The sequence below is a fragment of the Phyllobates terribilis genome, unplaced genomic scaffold (genome assembly GCF_046119375.1).
Source record: "Phyllobates terribilis strain yellow unplaced genomic scaffold, ASM4611937v1 Scaffold_66__1_contigs__length_7565176, whole genome shotgun sequence".
NCBI classification, from domain to species: Eukaryota; Metazoa; Chordata; class Amphibia; order Anura; family Dendrobatidae; genus Phyllobates; species Phyllobates terribilis.
In genome coordinates, this window is record NW_027362826.1 from 4,085,499 (window position 1) to 4,107,695 (window position 22,197).

The window sequence follows — 22,197 nt, forward strand, 5'->3', positions numbered from 1 at the left end:
AAAAAATCTTTTGGCCAAAACAAAAGCTGATGGCTGTGTATGTGATATGGTGTTCAGTGGGAACTGTTTATGTGTGATTGGTGAAACCGAGGTGCAGAAGCAGAGTTTTTCCAAGAGTGGGAGGTGGGACGGTGGAAAGTTTGAGGGGTGGAGGCGGGGCTGGTGTGGAGTCTCAAGGGTGCCCGGAAATGTTGCCAGTATGGGGTGCTGAAATTCCTGGTGGCAGCCCTGCTTCAGTATGTAGTAAAAATCACAGTCTCCTACTCTCCACAGGCATGTGTTCAAAGGAGTATGTTACGGATCCGGGTGGTGGAACCTCTGTGCTGCGGTGCAAGGAGGGACCAGAGGGGCATAAGTAGCTGTCAACTCGGACTGACCAAGGTCATACGGCGGCTCAATCGACTCCGTGACCAGGGAAGGACCGAGCAGAGGGACCAGGTGCTACTCTGGGACCGACCTTGTATGAGAGCAGGTGACTCCCACGGGTCAGAAGGCAGGGACTGACCGGTACAGCAGATGAGCACGGCAGGCAGGCTGACGGGTGATCCGGGTAGGCGGACTGGCAGACACAGCAGGTAACAAGCAGGAGCCTCCAGATAGGCTGGCTGGTAGGCACGGCAGGTAACAGGCATGTGCTTCCAGGTAAGCAGGCGGGCAAGGCCCATAGACAGACTGGCGGACTTGACTGTAGACAGACTGTCGGGCTGGAGAGTAGACAAGCTGGCGGGCTGGACTTGTAGTCAGGCTGGCGGGCTGGACTTGTAGTCAGGCTGGCGGGCTGGACTTGTAGTCAGGCTGGCGGGCTGGACTTGTAGTCAGGCTGGCGAGCTGGACTTGTAGTCAGGCTGGCGAGCTGGACTTGTAGTCAGGCTGGTGGGCTGGACTTGTAGTCAGGCTGGCGGGCTGGACTGGTAGTCAGGCTGGCGGACTGGACTGGTAGTCAGGCTGGCGGACTGGACTTGTAGTCAGGCTGGTGGACTGGACTTGTAGTCAGGCTGGCGGGCTGGACTGGTAGTCAGGCTGGCAGCGGGACCTGAGGGCTGAAGCAGAGTTTAACACACAAAGCTACAACCTTGCATGGGCACCTCCATCTTGGAGGAGGTGCCTTTTATATGAGAGGTCCTCCGGTCATTGGCCAGGGACTCCTTAGGACGGCGTGCGCGGCCCCTTTAAGAGGGAGGGAGCGCGCGCGCCCCCTAAGCACAATGTCCCGGAAGCTGCGCGCCGGCAGAAGCAGGAGCGCCGGAGGACGCCCGGCGGGGAGCGCGGCGGTAAGAGGGACGGCGTCTCTGCCTGTCAAGGCGCAGAGACACCGATACTACAGAGTATTGTCATGACAAGCACTGAGATGTTCAGAAAACCTCAAGCTGTCATGACAACCCTTTGGCACCCCACAATCATGATGCAGGGACAGTTAGAACAGTGTGCCCCACCTGGACCAGTCACTGTAAATTCTGCCATCACAGATTGTTAGCGGCATATAACAGGTTAACGGTCGCTTCCCTCCACTCGCATCTGTTAGAGGCAGATGATGGCTGAATAACGCAGCCATCATTTGTCGGCTCAGTTCCCAAGCCCACATCAAAGAACGGGACCTGGGATTTGTGTTATTTTTTTCTATAAACGGTTTTGTTTTTTTACTTTTTTTACTTTAGTTCCTTTACAGAACGTGAACCTGGTTGAGCTTTATTGCGCGATGCTGCGCGGCATGATTTACAATTGCAGCTGTGGGGGCCATTGTGTAGAGTTGGTTGACTAAAAGAGCCCCCTACCTTTATCTGACAACCTAGATGCCACTGATATTATAGGTTGCGGCATCAAAGGCGTTAATTAAAGATAACAGCTAGGATCAAAGACATTGACTGCTCAGTTCCTGCGGGAGCCCCTCAGTGATCCAGCTGGAATGGTGCCAGCACCGGAGGTGAGTATAGCTCCTATTATTTTACTTTGTGGAAACATAGTGATTGAGAAGGGTTGGTCCTAGTAGTGAACATCAGAGAGAGACTTGCGGCCTAGCCGGAAAACCCAGTGATCCCCGCTAGGGCCAGAGCTTCATAGAGAACTTACATGGAAACTCACACGACTGGGCACACCACCTTTGTGAAGAGAACATTAACGTTAAATAGTGAAAGACTTTCTCTGCTATCCCAAGCTTACTGTTATTAGTTCTACTGTTGATTTGCCTTGTTACTAACACTTTACAGTTTAAAGTATATACCGTATATACTCGAGTATAAGCCAACTTTTTCAGCACACTGAACTCATCATGTTTCCTTCATCTCGCATATCTTCCCCACCTGATCTTTCTATCACAATAAATTACATCACACTTTCCCCTGTCCCCGGAGTAACCCTTGACTCTGCCCTGTCCTTCAAACCCCACATCCAAGCTCTTGCCACCTCCTGTGGCCTCCAGCTCAAAAGTATTCCCAGAATCCATCCTTTCCTCAACCCTCAATCTACTAACCTGCTTGTTCATGCCCTCATCATCTCCCGCCTCGACTACTGCAACACCCTCCTCTGTGGCCTACCTGCTAACACTCTCGCACCCCTCCAGTCCATCCTCAACTCTGCTGCTCGACTAGTTCATCTCTCGCCTCACTATTCCTCTGCTACCCCCCTTTGCAAATACCTTCACATGCTAATAATAATAATAATAATAATAAAAAGTAATTTTTCATTTAACTTTGCATGAAGCCCTGTGGGTTATACAAAATTTCTGAATACGGTTTTGAATATTTTGAGGTGTATACATGACATATAGATCCCTCAAAATCTTTTCAAATGTGTAGATGGTCCTGAAAAACTGAGGGATGGGACATTTCATTGGCATACAAAATTCAAAGTTCAAAAATTAGACTTTTTCTAAATATTTGTCAAATTTCCGATATTTTTTATATAAATGTCTATCATATTGACCTAAATTTACCACGAACATAAACTACAATGTGTTAAAAAAAAAATTATTACCACATAAAATGGCACATATTAGTTTAAAAAATTTGGCTTGGTCAGGAAAGTAAAAACTACCTTAAGTGGGAAGGGGTTAAAGAGTTATTCCCAATATATGTAATAACTCTGAAGTGGAGCCGACTCCACAATACAAACTGTTTATTTTATTAAAATAAATACATTTCTTAGACCTGATAAGGCTTGTTTGGTTGCATTAAAAATCCACTTGCTTTTGAGCCGAAACATTGGCACCTGTTCACACGGGCCAATAAATACACCATTTTTTATGTAATTTTCTATTAAGTGCTACCATCTTTTTTGCTTACTTATATGCCGACACTGGGGTATCGTGTGCCGAGACCCTTGGAGCTCTCACAGCCATAAAACCTGAACGGCCGTGCAGTCCCTCCGCCTCTTATTGGACGTGCTGGTGAAGGTGCGTACGCAATGACATCATCGCGTACGCATCTGCATAGAGGGCCAAGATGCCAGTACGGAAGTGCAGCTGCAGGGGATTATATGAGAGGTAAGTATCAATTTATTTATTTTTAATAGAATTAATTAAATGGTCTTGGGGGAGAGCACATGATGAACTGGGAGTGGAGGTTGGGGAAAGCACTTGGAGAATAGGGAGTGGGGGAAGGGGAGAGCACATGATGAATTGGGAGTGGAGGGGGAGAGAGCACATGGTGAATTGGGGGTGGGGAGAGCAAATGATGATTTTGGAGTGGGGGTGGGGAGAGCTCATGATGAACTGAGAGTCGGGGGTGGGGAGAGCACATGGAGAATTGGAAGTGGGGGGTGAGGAGAGCACATGGTGAATTGGGGGTGGGGATAGCAAGTGATGATTTTGGAGTGGGGGTGGGGAGAGCAAATGGTGAAGTGGGGGGTGGGGAGAGCTCATGATGAACTGAGAGTCGGGGTGGGGAGAGCACATGGAGAATTGGAAGTGGGGGGTGAGGAGAGCACATGGTGAACTGGAATTAAGGGGTGGGGAGAGCACATGGTGAACTGGGAGTGGGGGGTGGGGAGAGCACATGGTGAATTGGGAGTGAGGAGTGGATAGAGCACATTATTAATTGGGGGTGGGGAGAGCACATGGTGGGTGGGGAGAGCAAATTATGAATTGAAGGTGGGGGCGGAGAGAGCAAATGGTGAATTGCGAGTGGGGGGTGGGGAGAGCACATGGTGAATTGGGGGTGGGGAGAGCAGATAATGATCTGGGGGGTGGGGAGAGTACATGGTGAATTGGAAGTGGGGGGTGGGGAGAGCATATGCTGAATGGGGGGGTGAGGAGAGCAAATGATGAATTGAGAGTGGTTGGGGAGAGCAAATGATTAATTGAGAGAGGTGAGTGGGGAGAGCAAATTGTGAATTGGGAGTGTGGAGAGCACATGGTGAATTGGGGGTGGGGAGAGCAAATGATGAAGTTGGGGTGGGGAGAGCAAATGGTGAATTGGGAGTGGTGGGTGGGGAGAGCAAATGGTGCATTGGGAGTGGGGGTGGGGAGAGCTAATGGTAAATTGGGAGTGGGGAGAGCAAATGGTCAATTGGGAGGGAGCGGTAGTGAGAGCTAATGGTGAATTGGGAGTGTGGAGAGTACATGATGAATTGGGGGTGGGAAGAGCAAATGGTGAATTGGGAATAGGGGGTGGGGAGAACTAATGGTGAATGGAGCAAATAGTGAGTGGGGGGTGGGGAGAGCAAACGTTGAATTGGAAGTGGGGGGTAGAGAGCAGATGGTTAATTGGGAGTGGAGGGTGGGGAGAACAAATGGTGAATTGGGAGTGGGGAGAGCAAATGATGAGTTGGGAATGGGGAGAGCAAATGGTGAATGGGGAGTGGGGATGGGGGGAGCAAATGGTGAATTGGGAGTGGGGGGTGGGGAGAGCTAGTGGTGAATTGGGAGTGGGGAGAGCTAATGGTGAATTTGGAGTGGGGAGAGCAAATGTTGAATGGGGGGTGGGGAGAGCTAATGGTGAATTGGGAGTGGGGGAGAGCAAATAATGAATTGGGAGTGGGGGAGAGCAAATGATGAATTGGGAGTGGGGGAGAATAAATGATTATGAATACAGGTTGGGAGAGAGCACGAACATGACATAATGAATTGGAGTGGAGGGGTTCATGTAAATATAATGAATTGGGGGAGCGGGAGGTACAGAGTGGGGGGTGTTGAGGATGCAGGAGTGTGACTGGTAATGAATTGGGAAAGAGTACAGGTGCTATTTAATTTATATATTTATTGGGTGGAGAAAGTGGCTATTTACAGTTAGTGGGGGTGCCGTGGTGGATTACAATTTGTATTTGGAATGGTGGGTTGCATAATAACTAATTATATATTAATGGTGGGTGCACATCTGTATTCAGCTGCGTAATGTAGAAATTGGGGAATGTGCTCTAGATAACTGTGTGCTATTTTATGCAGAGACGAGTCCTGGCTGTAAGAAGTGAGGTCGGTCTGCGCTGGATGAAAGTGAAAAAAAGCGAAGATGAAGGACTTCAACTAGAGACGTCACTTGTGAGTCAGTGTGTTCTCTGTACAATGACACTATATACTAATGTACAGAGCTCCTGTGTATGTCACTGGTGATCACTGTATTACCTGTACACTATACACTATATGCAGAGCTCCTGTGTATAATGTCACTGGTGATCACTGTATTACCTCTACACTGACACTATATACAGAGCTCCTGTGTATAATGTCACTGGTGATCACTGTACACCGTCTACTATGTAGAGAGCTCCTGTGTATAATGGCACTTATGGTAATATTAGTATTTTTTTTATTTTTTATTAATGATCAGTATTGTATTATTTGGTCACTATGTGGTGGTAATATGTGGTCCGGTCATGGTGTGGCGGTATTTGTCCCTTACACTGTGTGCAGAATTATTAGGCAAGTTGTATTTTAGAGGATTATTTTTATTATTGATCAACAACTATGTTCTCAATCAACCCAAAAGACTCATAAATATCCAAGCTTAATATTTTTGGAAGTTGGAGTGTTTTTTTTTTTAGATTTGGCTATCTTAGGAGGATATCTGTGTGTGCAGGTAACTATTACTGTGCAGAATTATTAGGCAACTTAATAAAAACCAAATATAATCCCATCTCACTTGTTTATTTTCACCAGGTAAACCAATATCAGTGCACAAAATTTAGAAATAAACATTTCTGACATGCAAAAACAAAAACCAAAAAAATTAATGATCATTATAGCCACCTTTCTTTATGATGACACTCAGCAGCCTTCCATCCATAGATTCTGTCAGTTGCTTGATCTGTTTTCGATCAACATTGCGTGCAGCAGCCACCACAGCCTCCCAGACACTGTTCCGAGAGGTGTACTGTTTTCACTCCCTGTAGATCTCACATTTTATAATGGGCCACAGGTTCTCTATGGGGTTCAGATCAGATGAACAAGGGGGCCATGTCATTATTTTTTCTTCTTTTAGACCTTTACTGGCCAGCCACGCTGTGGAGTAGTTGGATGCATGTGATGGAGCATTGTCCTGCATTTAAATCATGTTTTTTTTGAACGATACCGACTTCTTCCTGTACCACTGCTTGAAGAAGTTGTCTTCCAGAAACTGGCAGTAGGTCTGGGAGTTGAGCTTCACTCCATCCTCAACCCGAAAAGGTCCCATAAGTTCATCTTTGATTATACCAGCCCATACCAGTACCCCACCTCCACCTTGCTGGCGTCTGAGTCGGAGTGGAGCTCTCTGCCCTTTACTGATCCAGCCTCTGGCCCATCCATCTGGCCCATCAAGAGTCACTCTCATTTCATCAGTCCATAAAACCTTTGAAAAATCAGTCTTAAGATATTTCTTGGCCCATTCTTGACTTTTTATCTTATGTTTCTTGTTCAAAGGTGGTCGTTTTTCAGCCTTCCTTACCTTGGCCATGTCCCTGAGTATCGCACACCTTGTGCTTTTTGATACTCCAGTAACGTTGCAGCTCTGAAATATGGCAAAGCTGGTGGCGAATGGCATCTTGGCAGCTTCACGCTTGATTTTCCTCAATTCATGGGCAGTTATTTTGCGCCTTTTTTGGCCAACACGCTTCTTGCGACCCTGTTGGCTATTTGCCATGAAATGCTTGATTGTTCGATGATCACGCTTCAAAAGTTTGGAAATTTCAAGATTGCTGCATCCCTCTGCAAAACATCTCACAATTTTGGACTTTTCAGAGCCCGTCAAATCTCTCTTCTGACCCATTTTGCCAAAGGAAAGGAAGTTGCCTAATAATTAAGCACACCTTATATAGGGTGTTGATGTCATTAGTCAACACCTCTCCTCATTACAGAGATGCACATCACCAGATTTACTTAATTGGTAGTTGGCTCTCAAACTTATGCAGCTTGGAATAGGACAACATGTATAAAAAGTATCATGTGATCAAAATACTTATTTGCCTAATAATTTTGCACACAGTGTATATGTGGTATTATTTGGTGACCACTTGGTGGTAATATGTGGTCTGGTCATGGTGTGGTGGTATTTGTTCCTTGCTTGTGGTATTATTCGGTCACTATGTGGTGGTAATATGTGGTCTGGCCATGGTGTGGCGGTATTTTTTCCTTGTATGTGGTATTATTTGATCACTATGTGGTGGTAATATGTGGTCTGGTCATGGTGTGGCAGTATACCTTGTATGTGGTATTATTTGGTGACTATGCGATGGTAAATTGTGGTCCGGCTATGGTGTGATGGTTTTTGTTCCTTGAATGTGATATTATTAGTCATTTTAAAAAATTTATGTGACACATTCCTTTAAAGAAAAATAAATAAAAATATACCTAAAAAGAGTATTGGATATTTTAAGAAAGGTTTAATAGGTTAGAGTAAAGTAGGGCCCAGCCAAAAGAGTCTAACTTGTCGTGGTGGTTGATTAAAAAAATCTTTTGGCCAAAACAAAAGTTGCTGGCTATGTATATGATATATGGTTGAGTGGAAACTGTAAATCTGTGATTGGTGAGGGCGTGGTGCAGAAGTGGAGTTTTTCCAAGATTGGGTGGTGGGACTGTGGAAGTTTCGAGGGGTGGAGGTGGAGCTGGGGTGGAGCCTGGGCGGAGTCTCAAGGGAGCTTGAAAATGTTGCCAATATTGGGCCCTGAAATTCCTGGTGGCAGCCCTCTATCTACAGTATCTATCTGTCTATCTAAATAACAAATTAAGGCTATGTGTGTTGTGATCTGCAAGAAGAAATAAGGAAAGATAGGGGAAAGCTGTCCCTACAGTAAGACTAAGCTGAATCCCTATGATGTAGCGGGCTGCCTGTTCCTAGTGAACAGACCCACCTTTTTCTTCGGCTAGTCTGAACGAAGACCTATAGAATTAAGGAAGGGCTCCAAAAGAACTAAGGACTGGGACAAAAAATGGGACACTTCCTAAACAGAAATTGTTGTAGAACACAAAAGACAAATTGACAAAAAGTACTAGAGGTCCAAGAGGACCAAGCAAACTGACAGAGCTAGGCACCGAAGCACCAGGCTAGCAAAACAGTCAAACAACACTGAAGTCCAGCAAAGCTAGAAGGGCAGAGCTGGAATATATAGGCAGATGGTCACGTGACCGCAAAACACAAGATAGCAAAAACTAACAGGAGGGTTCTAACAGTACCCCCTCTTCTATGAGGATCCTCTGAATCCTCCAGGCCTATCAGGAAAGCTCCTGTGGAAAGCTTTAACAAGCCTAGGAGCAGAGACATCATCCGTTCTTACCCAGGAGTAGTCTTCGGGACCGAAACCCTTCCAGGAGACAAGATACTGTAATTTCCCTCTATGCCATCTAGAATTCAAAATACGAGAAATTTCATATTCGCCGTCTTCCACCACAGGAGGAACTGTGACAGTGGCGTCCCTATTAGATACAGTCATATGAAAAAGTTTGGGCACCCCTATTAATCTTAAGCTTAATGTTTTATAAAAATTGGTGTTTTTGCAACAGCTATTTCAGTTTGATATATGTAATAACTGTTGGACACAGTAATGTTTCTGCCTTGAAATGAGGTTTATTGTACTAACAGAAAATGTGCAATCTGCATTCAAACAAAATTTGAAAGGTGCATAAGTATGGGCACCCTTATCATTTTCTTGTTTTAAATACTCCTACCTACTTTTTACTGACTTACTAAAGCACTTTTTTTGGTTTTGTAACCTCATGGAGCTTTGAACTTTATAGCCAGGTGTATGCAATCATGAGAAAAGCTACTTAAAGTGGCCACTTGCAAGTTGTTCTCCTGTTTGAATCTCCTCTGAAGAGTGGCATCATGTGCTCCTCAAAACAACTGTCAAATGATCTGAAAACAAAGATTATTCAACATAGTTGTTCAGGGGAAGCATACAAAAAGCTGTCTCAGAGATTTAACCTATCAGTTTCCACTGTGAGGAACATAGTAAGGAAATGGAAGAACACAGGGACAGTTCTTGTTAAGGCCAGAAGTGGCAGGCCAAGAAAAACATCAGAAAGGCAGAGAAGAAGAATGGTGAGATCAGTCAAGGACAATCCTCAGACCACCTCCAGAGAGCTGCAGCATCAACTTGCTGCAGATGGTGTCACTGTGCATCGGTCAACTATACAAGGCACTTTGCACAAGGAGAAGCTGTATGGGAGAGTGATGCGAAAGAAGCCGTTTCTGCAAGCACGCCACAAACAGAGTCGGCTGAGGTATGCAAAAGCACATTTGGAGAAGCCAATTTCTTTTTGGAAGAAGGTCCTGTGGACTGATGAAATCAAGATTGAGTTATTTGGTCATACAAAAAGGCGTTATGCATGGTGGCAAAAAAACACAGCATTCCAAGAAAAACACTTGCTACCCACAGTAAAATTTGGTGGAGGTTCCATCATGCTTTGGGGCTGTGTGGTCAATGCTGGCACTGGGAATCTTGTTAAAGTTGAGGGACGCATGGATTCCACTCAGTATCAGCAGATTCTTGACAATAGTGTTCAAGAATCAGTGATAAATATGAAGTTACAAAGTGGATGGATCTTTCAGCAAGACAATGATCCAAAACACCGCTCCAAATCTACTCAGGCATTCATGCAGAGGAACAACTACAATGTTCTGGAATGGCCATCCCAGTCCCCAGACCTGAATATCATTGAACATCTGTGGGATCATTTGAAGAGGGCTGTCCATGCTCGGCGACCATCAAACTTAACTGAACTGGAATTGTTTTGTAAAGAGGAATGGTCAAAAATACCTTCATCCAGGATCCAGGAACTCATTAAAAGCTACAGGAAGCGACTAGAGGCTGTTATTTTTGCAAAAGGAGGATCTACTAAATATTAATGTCACTTTTCTGGTGAGGTGCCCATACTTATGCACCTGTCAAATTTTGTTTGAATGCAGATTGCACATTTTCTGTTAGTACAATGAACCTCATTTCAAGGCAGAAACATTACTGTATCCAACAGTTATTACATATATCAAACTGAAATAGCTGTTGCAAAAACACCAATTTTTATAGAACATTAAGCTTAAGATTAATAGGGGTGCCCAAACTTTTTCATATGACTGTACGTCAGCCTTTTTCAAGAAGGAAACATGAAACACAGGATTAATCTTCCAGGAAGTAGGGACATCCAACCTAACAGCAGACGGGTTAACAACCTGAAGCACTTTAAATGGACCCACAAACTTAGGACCCAGTTTTTTAGAGGGAATCCTCAAACGCAGGTTCTTCAAGGACAACCAAACCATGTCACCCACAGTAAACAAAACCTCTTTACGTTTCCTGTCAAAATACTTCTTGGACTTTTTGTTAGCCTCTTGAAGGTTACAACGTACATTAGTCCAAACTCTCTCTAAATCACCAGAAAAATTCTCCTCCTCCGGCACCGCCGACCCCAATTTGGAGAAAGAACCAAAACACGGATGTCTCCCAGTACAACAAAAAAAAAGGAGAACACCCAGCAGAGGAGGATGTATGACTGTTAAGAGCAAATTCTGCGAGAGGCAGAAACTCCGACCACACCTCTTGATTGTCCGCCACAAAGCAACGCAAAAACTGCTCAACATCCTGGTTCTTTCTTTCAGTCTGTCCATTAGACTCAGGATGATAACCAGACGAAAATGACAAATGGACTCCCAACCTGTCACAAAAAGCACGCCAAAAGCGAGCCACAAACTGAGGTCCTCTATCAGAAACAATATCCGTGGGAACGCCATGGAGCTTGACAATCTCCTTAACAAATGCCTTAGCGAGTGTCTTGGCGCAGGGCAATTTAATGAATGGAACCAAATGACACATCTTACTAAAACGGTCCACGACCACCCAGATGACAGTAAAACCCTCGGACACAGGAAGATCAGTAATAAAATCCATAGTGAGATGCGTCCAAGGCACACTAGGAACCTCCAGAAGGCAAAGCAACCCCGCAGCAGGAGTATGTGAAGCCTTTGACCTAGCGCACACAGTACACTGACACACCCACTTGATGACTTCCTTCTGCCATCCAGGCCACCAAAAACTGCGACTGATCAGTCTCTTAGTCTCCGAAATTCCTGGATGACCTGCCAACAGAGACTCATGACACTCCACAAACAAATCTCTCCTAAAGGCTCCAGGCACGAACAACCTCCCATGGGGAGTGTTAGATGGAGCATCTTCTTGAGCTTTCAGAATCCCATTCTCCAAAACGGAGTCCAAAGCCGCCACCCAGCTCCTTTTGTAAAATGCTCTCCTCCTCCTCGGCACCGACCGTAGGAGAGAAGCTGCGAGATAAAGCATTGGCTTTAACATTCTTAGTACCAGGGAAATAGGTAACAGAAAAATGAAACCGAGAAAAAAAAAGTGCCCACCTAGCTTGACGGGCATTCAAGCGCTTGGCAGCATCCAGATAAATCAAATTCTTATGATCTGTGAAAACCTGAATAGGAAATCTAGCGCCTTCCAAAAAATGACGCCAATGTTCAAACGCGAGTTTAATAGCCAGCAGCTCCCGATTTCCAACATCATAATTCAGTTCGGTTTCCGAAAATTTTTTCGAAAAGAAGGCACAAGGATGTACTCCACCCTTGTTCTCCTGAGACAAAACTGCTCCGACCCCCACCGATGAAGCATCGACCTCGACCAAAAAAGGCTTGGTCTCATCAGGCTGCATAAGGATAGGGGCAGAACTGAACCTCTCTTTGAGATACTCAAAAACTTTAATGGCCTCAGTAGTCCACTGGGCCGTATTCGCACCTTTCCTGGTGAGATCGGTTAGAGGTTTAACAATTACAGAAAAATTCTTAATGAATTTCCTGTAATAATTGGCAAAACCCAAAAATCTCTGTATAGATTTCAAACCAATAGGCCTAGGCCATTCCTGCACAGCCTGAACCTTCACAGGGTCCATCTCAAAGCCATCGCTGGAGACAATGTAGCCCAAAAAACTAATTTTCTGCACAGCGAACTCACATTTCTCCAGATTAGCAAAGAGTGAAATATCACCCAATAACTGCAAAACTTCACGTACACTCTGCCAATGGGACTCCAGATCTGGTGAATAAATCCAAATGTCATCCAAATACACAACCACATTCTTACCAATCAGAGGTCTCAGGATGTCATTAATAGGGTTCTGAAAAAATGCAGGTGCATTGGTAAGACCAAAAGGCATCACCAGATTCTCAAAATGACCTACCGGAGTGTTAAAAGCAGTTTTCCATTCATCACCCTCCTTCACACGTAACAAATTGTATGCCCCCCGGAGATCAATTTTGGAGAACCACTTGTCTCCCACTAACTGGTTAAACAAGTCAGGAATTAACGGTAATGGGTAGGAATTGCGTACGGTAATCTTATTAATTTAATGAAAATCCAGACATGGACATAAACCGCCGTCCTTTTTTTTTAACAAAGAAGAATCCGACTGCCACAGGCGACTTAGAAGGTCTAATGTGACCAGCAACCAGGCTAGTCTCTTTGTACTCCTCCAAGGCCTTTCTTTCAGGGATAGTCAGATTAAACAAGCGACTTTTGGGAAGAGTAGCACCCAGAACAAACTCAATGGCGCAATCATAATCCCTATGAGGAGGTAAAACTTGCGACTCCTCAAAAAAAACCCTCCAAAAATCTTGAATAGGTACAGGTAATTCCACTTTTTCCACAGCCGCAGAGTGACCATTACAACATTTATCATAGCACTTCGGACTCCAAAACTTAATCACATTAGTAGACCAGTCCAGCAAAGGATTGTGCAGTTTTAACCAAGGCAATCCTAGAACAACTGGAGAGGGTAAATTATCCAAAACAACCAAGTCCAAAATTTCTTGGTGAACTCCATTGATAGTGAGAGAAAATGCAGCAACCTTGTGAGTAATACAGTTCAAAGGAGTGTTATCAATTGCAACCACAGAAATAAGTGATGACAAAGGTTTGGATTTCAATTTAAGGTTTTCCAAAAACCCTTTATCAATCACATTAAGTGCTGAACCACAATCCACAAATACCTGAAATTCAATCAAATCTCCCTGCAGAGTAGTACTCCCAGAAAGAAATACTCCTGCAGAGCATAAACAAGCTATACGGGCGTAACTGACCTTTTTTTTTTCTTTACTTAAACGACGCTCACAATACTTAATCAAATGGTCACCTTTACCACAATAAAGACACAATCCCTCGGCGAATCTCCGGTCTTTTTCCTGAGAGTGGAGTGACATCTCCCCAACCTCCATCGGTTCCCCGCCGTCAGTGCAGATTTTCTGGGGACTAGGACCTGAGATTACAGGAGTCTTTACGTCATTGAGCCTGCACCTCAGTCTCCTGTCTATACGAACAGCTAACTGCATAGCCTCCTGCAGAGTCTCAGGTGCAGGGAATGCAATTAGCAAATCCTTAACCCTTTCACTCAGACCAGCAAGAAATAAACATCTAAGCGCCGAATCATTCCACTTAACTTCTGAAGCCAATCTCCTGATGTGTGTGCAATAATTTTCAACATCATCAGACCTCTGATTCAAACGTCTAAGTTCTGATTCAGCAGATGAGATTCGATCAGGATCGTCATATAATAGCCCCATAGCAGAAAAAAATTCTTCAACAGAACTTAAACACGGATCATTAGGCTGGAGAGAAAAGGCCCAACCCTGTGGTTCTTTGCGCAAAAGTGACATAATAAAACCAATGCGCTGTGATTCATTCCCAGAGGATCTTGGTCTCAAACGAAAATATAACAAATAAGCATTTTTAAAGGAAAAAAATCTTGCTGTTTACCATAAAAAACATCAGGCAGTCCTACCTTCGGTTCCACAAAATGGGCTCCAGGACAGCTACTCACGTGTTGCTGAAGCTCGACCACCTCCAGAGACAATCCTTGCAGGCGTTGAGCCAACTCCTGGACGGAAACCATACTGATCCCTGAATTTCTTTCCTTTTAGTTTTTTTTTGGGGCTGGACTTACTGTTGTGATCTGCAACAAGAACTAAGGAAAGATAGGGGAAAGCTGTCCCTACAGTAAGACTAAGCTGAATCCCTACGATGTAGCGGGCTGCCTGTTCATAGTGAACAGACCCACCTTCGTCCTCGGCTAGTCTGAACGAAGACCTATAGAATTAAGGGAGGGGTCCCTAAAGCACTAAGGGCTGGGACAAAAATGGCACACCTCCTAAACAGAAATTGTTGTAGAACACAAAAGACAAACTGACAAAAAGTACTAGAGGTCCAAGCAAACTGACAGAGATAGGCACCGAAGCACCTGGCTAGCAAAACAGTCAAACAACACTAAAGTCCAGCAAAGCCAGAAGGGCGGAGCTGGAATATATAGGCAGATCGTCACGTGACCGCAAAACACAAGATAGCAAAAACTAACAGGAGGGTTCTAACAATGTGCCCACGATGCAGAAATGCTCCGGATTTTTCCTGAGCATTTCTGCATCTCCCCTGGCAGAAAAAACGCATGCGGATTGTACATGTGGATTGTACATGCGTTTTTCCTGCCAGGGACATGCGGATGTGAAGCGTTCTTCACATGCATTTCCGCATGCGGGTTGACAAGCGCTTTCCAGGCGATTTTAGCATCACTTGGAAAGTGCTTGACAACTTGGTCAGACTATATAAATCCATGCAAACAGCATGGATTTATATAGTGTGACCCAAGAGAATGTCAAAAAATAAATATACTTACCTTCCTATGGCCCCCGGTGTCTAGCTTCACCGTCCCGGCTGCCGGCAGATCATGTTACACTGAAGGACCTGCCGACGTCAGTGTCGCGTGACCCGTCACATGACTATGACGTCAGCGCAGGTCCTTCAGTCCATCGAACTGCCGGCATGAGAGGAGGAGCGCATCGGGGGCCGCCAGAAGGTAAAAAATAAATATATACTTATTTTATTCATTTTTTTTTTACAGTTTTCTATGGTACAAGGGTCCGGAGGAGAGTCTCCTCTTCTCTAGACCTGGGTACGATCCACACATTAGAACGCATGGAATGCGCATCTACATATACAGTGATGCGTAATCCATGCGATCTAATGCAAGTCAATGGCGGCGAAAACGCAGCACTTCCGCAAAATAATTGGTAGTGCTGCGTTTTTTTCCGCAATGATAATCCGCAGCGGAAATTTCCGCAGCATGTGCACAACACATGCGGATTATCATTGGGGAACATGGCAGGCCTTCTACCATGTGTTTTTTAAGCGTTTCTGCAGCGTTTTTGCCGCTGCGGAAAAGTTTAAAAATGCAAGACCGGGACACCGAGCCACCGAATACAAGAGACACAAGCAGTGTCTGACTGGTGCCAGGGACCCCGACTATCCAACTGTAGGGCCCCACTTCTCAACTACATGCAAATGTGACATTATCCTCAATCACAAATTTATATAACAATGAACTGGGTAGATTGGTAAATGAATAAGATGCTACCTTTGTCTGCACATAGTGAGTAAAGTTTATTGTGCCAAGTACTGCTCATATAAGAGGGTGGTGGCCACTCTGCACAGGGGCCCACTGGAGGATTCTCCTGTTCTCCTGTCGGCCAGTCCAAGCCTAAGCACAGAGCTGGCACAAAAATGCTCCCATCCCATCCAAAGTTCTGGCCAGAAGTGGTCTTCAAGGAAGAATTGTAATCAAAAACAATATCTTAGTCATAGAAACAAGGGTGCAGAAAAATGTCAGCCTTGGCTATGGACTAATGAGCAAAAATGTGAAATATTTGCCGTTCACAGAAGACAGTTAGTTTGTCAAAGGGCTGGAGAGTGGACCAATATAGAGGGTCTGCAAGCAACAATGAAGTATGGTGAAGGTGTAAGGGACGAGACAAGGGGCTCCTCGTTGTGTGCACATATTACTGATTCAGCTGATGGCACATTCAGACTATGTTCTGCCACAGTTGGTGAGACACTGGGACTCTTTAACTCCGCAAAGAAGAAGACAGACATGTTTACGAAAATAAACTCTCATTTACTAGGTCTGGAAAAAATGTACAATGGGTAGCAGGAATAATGCTTTAAACTTTCATCTGTATAGTATGACAGAGGTTCACACTTGATGGTTGAGGACGGTGGCGCAATACTTGGGTAGAACTTTGCAAATGAACAACAAGCTCCACCGAGGGCCTTCATATTCCCAGTACAGGGCTACATGGGTCGATGTATTGCGCTGTGACCATTGTACCAGCCTGGCTGATCCCATATTTCTTCACAAAGACTTCCAGGTCTGGCTAACACTGAGACTAGCTTTAAAATGATTTATTTTTCAGTGGGTGCCCCAACTTGCCTTTGGTATGGAGTACTGCTGCCACTGTTACTTGAATGCTGAAATGTATTCCCTAGTATGTCTGCTCTTCGCACACACAAAATTATGGCTAGATCCGATTGAAGTTGTCCTTTCTTCTCTGCAGCTCTACTCAGACTCTCTATTAAAACAGGAACTAACTCCTGGTGCCCACTCACTCCTCCCCAAACTATGGGCTGGCCCTACAGTTAACCATGTCCACCCCTGTACAGAGGAAAACTGGAGCCTACATAAGGATAAAACACATAAAACCACAGGTCACACTAACTATACAGTCAGGAGTCTTCAGAGAGGGTGTTCAGACATCTTCTACACCATTACAGAGGGACCTAGCATATTTGGAACTCCAGTTCAACAAATGGAGTTGGGGATTTGGTCATCATTAATGGTGTCTTCAATGCAGAGAAATATAGCAGATAATTATTAGTGTTGAGCGAGTATGTCCTGTTAACACTTTTGGCGAGTATGACAACTTTAATACATGTGAGGAATGTGTAATAAATAGACATTCCTTACATGTACTAAAGCTGTCAAACAGTCGCAAATCATGCACACGGGAGTGATTTAAACATAACACCGAGCAGCTGTAACTACTCGGTGCTCGGCCCAAGCATACTCGCCGAAAGGGTTAACAGAACATACTCGCTCAACACTAATAATTATCCATCATGCAATACCATCAGTTAAGCGTCTGACTGGCTCTAAATTTATTATTCAGCAGTGTTATGCGCTAACGCAGAAAGACCCAGGAAGACTGGCACCAAACCAGCAAATCCGCAGGGACAGACGCACTTGGCGCAAGCTGCCCAGCTAGGTGAGCTCTTTAGGACCAGGAACACTTTTCACTCAGCTCCCAGTGATGGAAGGGGGACTATGGCAGAGCCGTCCCAGGCCCACTGTCGCCAGCCAGCTGGCGTCTGGTGACACGGCCGGTGCTTAGTCAAGAACGGGGTGGGTACCTCTATAAGAACACCTAGGAAAAATTAAAAGGGAAAGAGAAGACTCCTAAGACAAAACGCTGGAAAGATAACAACTAATAATGATAGCACCCCTCACCACCACAGCACATTGAAACTGTAATAAACAGCAAAGGACTGAGCAGGGAACAGGTTTAAATAGCCCGCCTAATGATCAGGTGTTGAATACCTCTCAATCATCCAAAGACAACCACTCCCTGCTAACTTGTACAGCAGCTTGGACCCAATCCCACCACTGCCTAGTGCCAGACACCGCAGTATCGTGTGTTGCCTGGCAATCGGGGGAACACAGCATCCCATGTTAACCGGGCATTATATCAGTGGGAGATACGGCATCCCGCGTCCTCACAAATCCTACTACTCCAGAGCGCGATGCTCCATAAGATTGAGACGGTTTTCCTGCATGCGTAGTAGTTTCGCCTGCAGAGTCAGGACAATGGTGGCCCCTGCGACCGAAGTAGCGTAGCACTGGACTTGATCCATTCCCAGGTGGGAGCACAGAACCACAATTCCTAACAAGTAGGACAATGACTCCAAACATAAAGCCAATGTGACTAAGTACTATCTACAGTATAAAAAAGAACAACGAACCTGGAAGTGATGATATGGCCCCCACAGAACACTGATCTCAAAATCATCAAGTCAGTCTTGGATTACATAGAGAGACAGAAGTATTTTTGTCCAAGCCTACATCCACAGAAGATCTGTGGTTATTTTTCAGTGAGCCAAGATATTGGGAATAGTCTCCTTGTTGAGGTCCTTCACAAAACTGTATGCAAGTGTACCTGATGCTTTGATGTTGTTTTGCAGCAGTTTTCCATACCTGCTTAAAAATATTGCACAGTACTGTATGTACACATTTGACTGACTGGTTATAGCTGCATGCAGTGGCGTAACTAGAGTCTTATGGGCCCAAGTGCAAGATCTGGACCGGGTCCCCCTTCCATCTTGAATAAATTATTATATTATATATATATATATATATATATGCGCGTCCTCCATCCTGGTATATACCGTATATCACTCATCCTGGTATATATGTCTCTCATCCTGGCCCCATCCTGGTATCTATATCGCCCATTCTGGTATACGTCCCTTATCCCGGGCCCATTCTGGTATATACAGTATATCCCTCATCCTGGTATATTTTCCCCATTCTGCTACTGTTCTTTAATGTATAGAAGAAAATAAACTATGCTCATCAGGGGCGTACATAAAAGTCACGGGGCTCCATAGAAGAAGTATAATGGACATCTCATAGTCCTTTATATTGTATAATACATCCCATAGTCCTCCATATAATACACTGCACAGCCCATAGTCATCCATATTAGCATAATACACAGCCCATATTCTTCATATAATATAATACACAGCCATTAGTCCTCCATAAAGTATAATGTACAGCCCATAGTCATCCATGTAGTATAGTGCACCCCATAGTCATCCATAAATTATAATGCACAATCCATAGTCATTCATAACGTATAATGCACAGCCCATAGTCATCCATGTACTATAACGCACCCCCATAGACATCCATAAAATATAATGCACCCCATAGTCATCCATAAAACATAATGCACCCTATAGTCATCCATAAATTATAATTCACAGCCCATAATCATCCATGTACTATAATGCAGCCCCATAGTCATCCATAAAGTATAATGCATCTCCATAGTCATCCATGTAGTAGTGTGGCGCCCCTGAGGGCTCGGTCGCCACAGAGGTACTGCACCTCACCCAGAGGTGTGGTGTCTCCCTTCTCTCAGGTAAGGAGGGAGTACTGCATGGAACCCCAACACCTACATCCAACACTACACTACCCCAGGCCAGCAGGAGAGGCAAGACGCAATGTAGTTTTCTGCTGAGCCCTGGCTGGGGTGGGGGGAACCCAAAGTTAGGGGGAACCAGTAGTGGGTGTGGGTGGAGGAAGTAGTTTATGGGAGCACTCATGCAGTAGATATATAAAAAGGTAGACATCTTAACAAGAGCAGGGAGTTGAGGAGTGTGGTTCAGAGGAACAGTCTGGGAGCAGAGTCTCTGTAGGAGCTCTGCTCCACTACAAGGGCCCAGGACTGAGGCCCAGGAGGGGAGCAGGGAGTAAGCTCTGTTCTGTAGAAGGGATCCTAGGGGAGTACGGCGAGTGCAGGCACCACCCGTACACCCCGAACCTGCCAAGTGTCAGGAGGATCTAGGCTGCAAGAAGGGGACCGGCCCCTGGCCCAGTCATGCAGCTTCAGGCCTCGGCTGGAAAAACCCGAGGCTTCTGACTTCTATAGCCAAGAGCCAAACCCCCACTTCAATCCAAGTAAGGTCAAGCAGGTCTGTGCAACTCCGACGGACAGGGCGGACCTCGCAGCCACCCGAACAGGATTCACAGTGGGAAGTGCAGGGAAGGGAGTAAGACCCAGCATGAAGTCGGTCTAGAGAGGTACATAAGAAAGTGGGGTTCTGCCAGGTACACCCGAACTGCCTGAGGAAGGACTGAACCCCTGCCCGGTGAACGCGGCGCGACGTGGGAGGCTTGCACCAGTACTGTGCACCTGTGGACTGTCTAAGAACTGTGAGTAAATCTTGGATGACTGCACTGAGCTGCCTCCGCTCCTTTCTTTCGCCGGTGCCATTTCCCTCCCTGCACTACAACGCCCAGCCAGCGCACCTCCATTTATTCTACACTGCCCTGAGTCCTGCTCCACCTGTGGGGAGCCGTTCCATCTCAAGCTGCCCTATCATCTGCCTCAGAGGACTGTCGCAGCGCTGGTGATTGCTTTGATGACTGCTTTGCACACTCTTGGCATTCTCTTGATGAGCTTCAAGAGGTTGTCAACGGAAATGGTTTTCACTTCACAGGTGTGCCCTGTCAGGTTTAATAACTGGGAATTCTTGCCTTATAAATGGGGTTGGGACCATCAGTTGTGTTGTGAAGAAGTCAGGTGGATACACAGCTGATAGTCCTACTGAATAGACTGTTAGAATTTGTATTATGGCAAGAAAAAAGCAGCTAAGTAAAGAAAAATGTGTGGTCATCACTACTTTAAGAAATTAAGGTCAGCCAGTCCAAAAAATTGGGCAAACTTTGAATGTGTCCCCAAGTGCAGTTGCAAAAACCATCAAGCGCTACAAAGAAACTGGCTCACATGAGGACCGCTCCAGGAAAGGAAGACCAAGAGTCACCTCTGCTTCTGAGGATAAGTTTATCCGAGTCACCAGCCTCAGAAATCGCAGGTTAACAGCAGCTCAGATTAGAGACAAGGTCAATGCCACACAGAGTTCTAGCAGCAGACACATCTCTACAACAATTGTTAAGAGGAAACTTTGTGCAGCAGGCCTTCATGGTAAAATAGCTGCTAGGAAACCACTGCTAAGGACAGGCAACGAGCAGAAGAGACTTGTTTGGGCTAAAGAACACAAGGAATGGACATTAGACCAGTGGAAATCTGTGCTTTGGTCTGATGAGTCCAAATTTGAGATCTTTGGTTCCAACCACCGTGTCTTTGTGCGACGCAGAAAAGGTGAACGGATGGACTCTACATGCCTGGTTCCCACCGTGAAGCATGGAGGAGGAGGTGTGATGGTGTGGGGGTGCTTTGCTGGTGACACTGTTGGGGATTTATTCAAAATTGAAGGGATACTGAACCAGCATGGCTGCCACAGCATCTTACAGCAGCATGCTATTCCATCCGGTTTGCGTTTAGTTGGACCATGATTTATTTTTCAACAGGACAATGACCCCAAACACACCTCCAGGCTGTGTAAGGGCTATTTGACCAAGGAGAGTAATGGGGTGCTACGCTAGATGACCTGGCCTCCACAGTCACTAGACCTGAACCCAATCGAGATGGTTTGGGGTGAGCTGGACCGCAGAGTGAAGGCAAAAGGGCCAACAAGTGCTAAGCATCTCTGGGAACTCCTTCAAGATTGTTGAAAGACCATTTCCGGTGACTACCTCTTGAAGTTCATCAAGAGAATGCCAAGAGTGTGCAAAGCAGTCATCAAAGCAAAAGGTGGCTACTTTGAAGAACCTAGAATATAAGACATATTTTCAGTTGTTTCACACTTTTTTGTGAAGTATATAATTCCGCATGTGTTAATTCATTCATTCAGTGTGAATGTACAATTTTCAAAGTCATGAAAATACAGAAAAATCTTTAAATGAGGTGTGTCCAAACTTTTGGTCTGTACTGTATATACAGATATATGACAGTGTTTATAATGTATAACAGCTGATGTCTGTATTATTCGTTATACTATAGTGTAAACACTAAGAGGGTACACATATGGATATTAATAAAAGAATTACGTTAATTGTTATTATGTATTGTAAGATGGCTGCCGGACAGGTCCTTGAGGGGAGATATGCGTTACCAAGGTTAGTAGCTTCGGTGATATAAACCCAGAGAGAGTTAATTGGGCGTATCAGGGCTGGTTTTTACGAGCAGTCATTAGAGTTGGGAAGGATTGGCTGCTCACATATCCCCACCCAAGGGCCTGTGTATAAAATGGAGACCGAGTGTCTCATTCAGTGTCTGTGGCTGG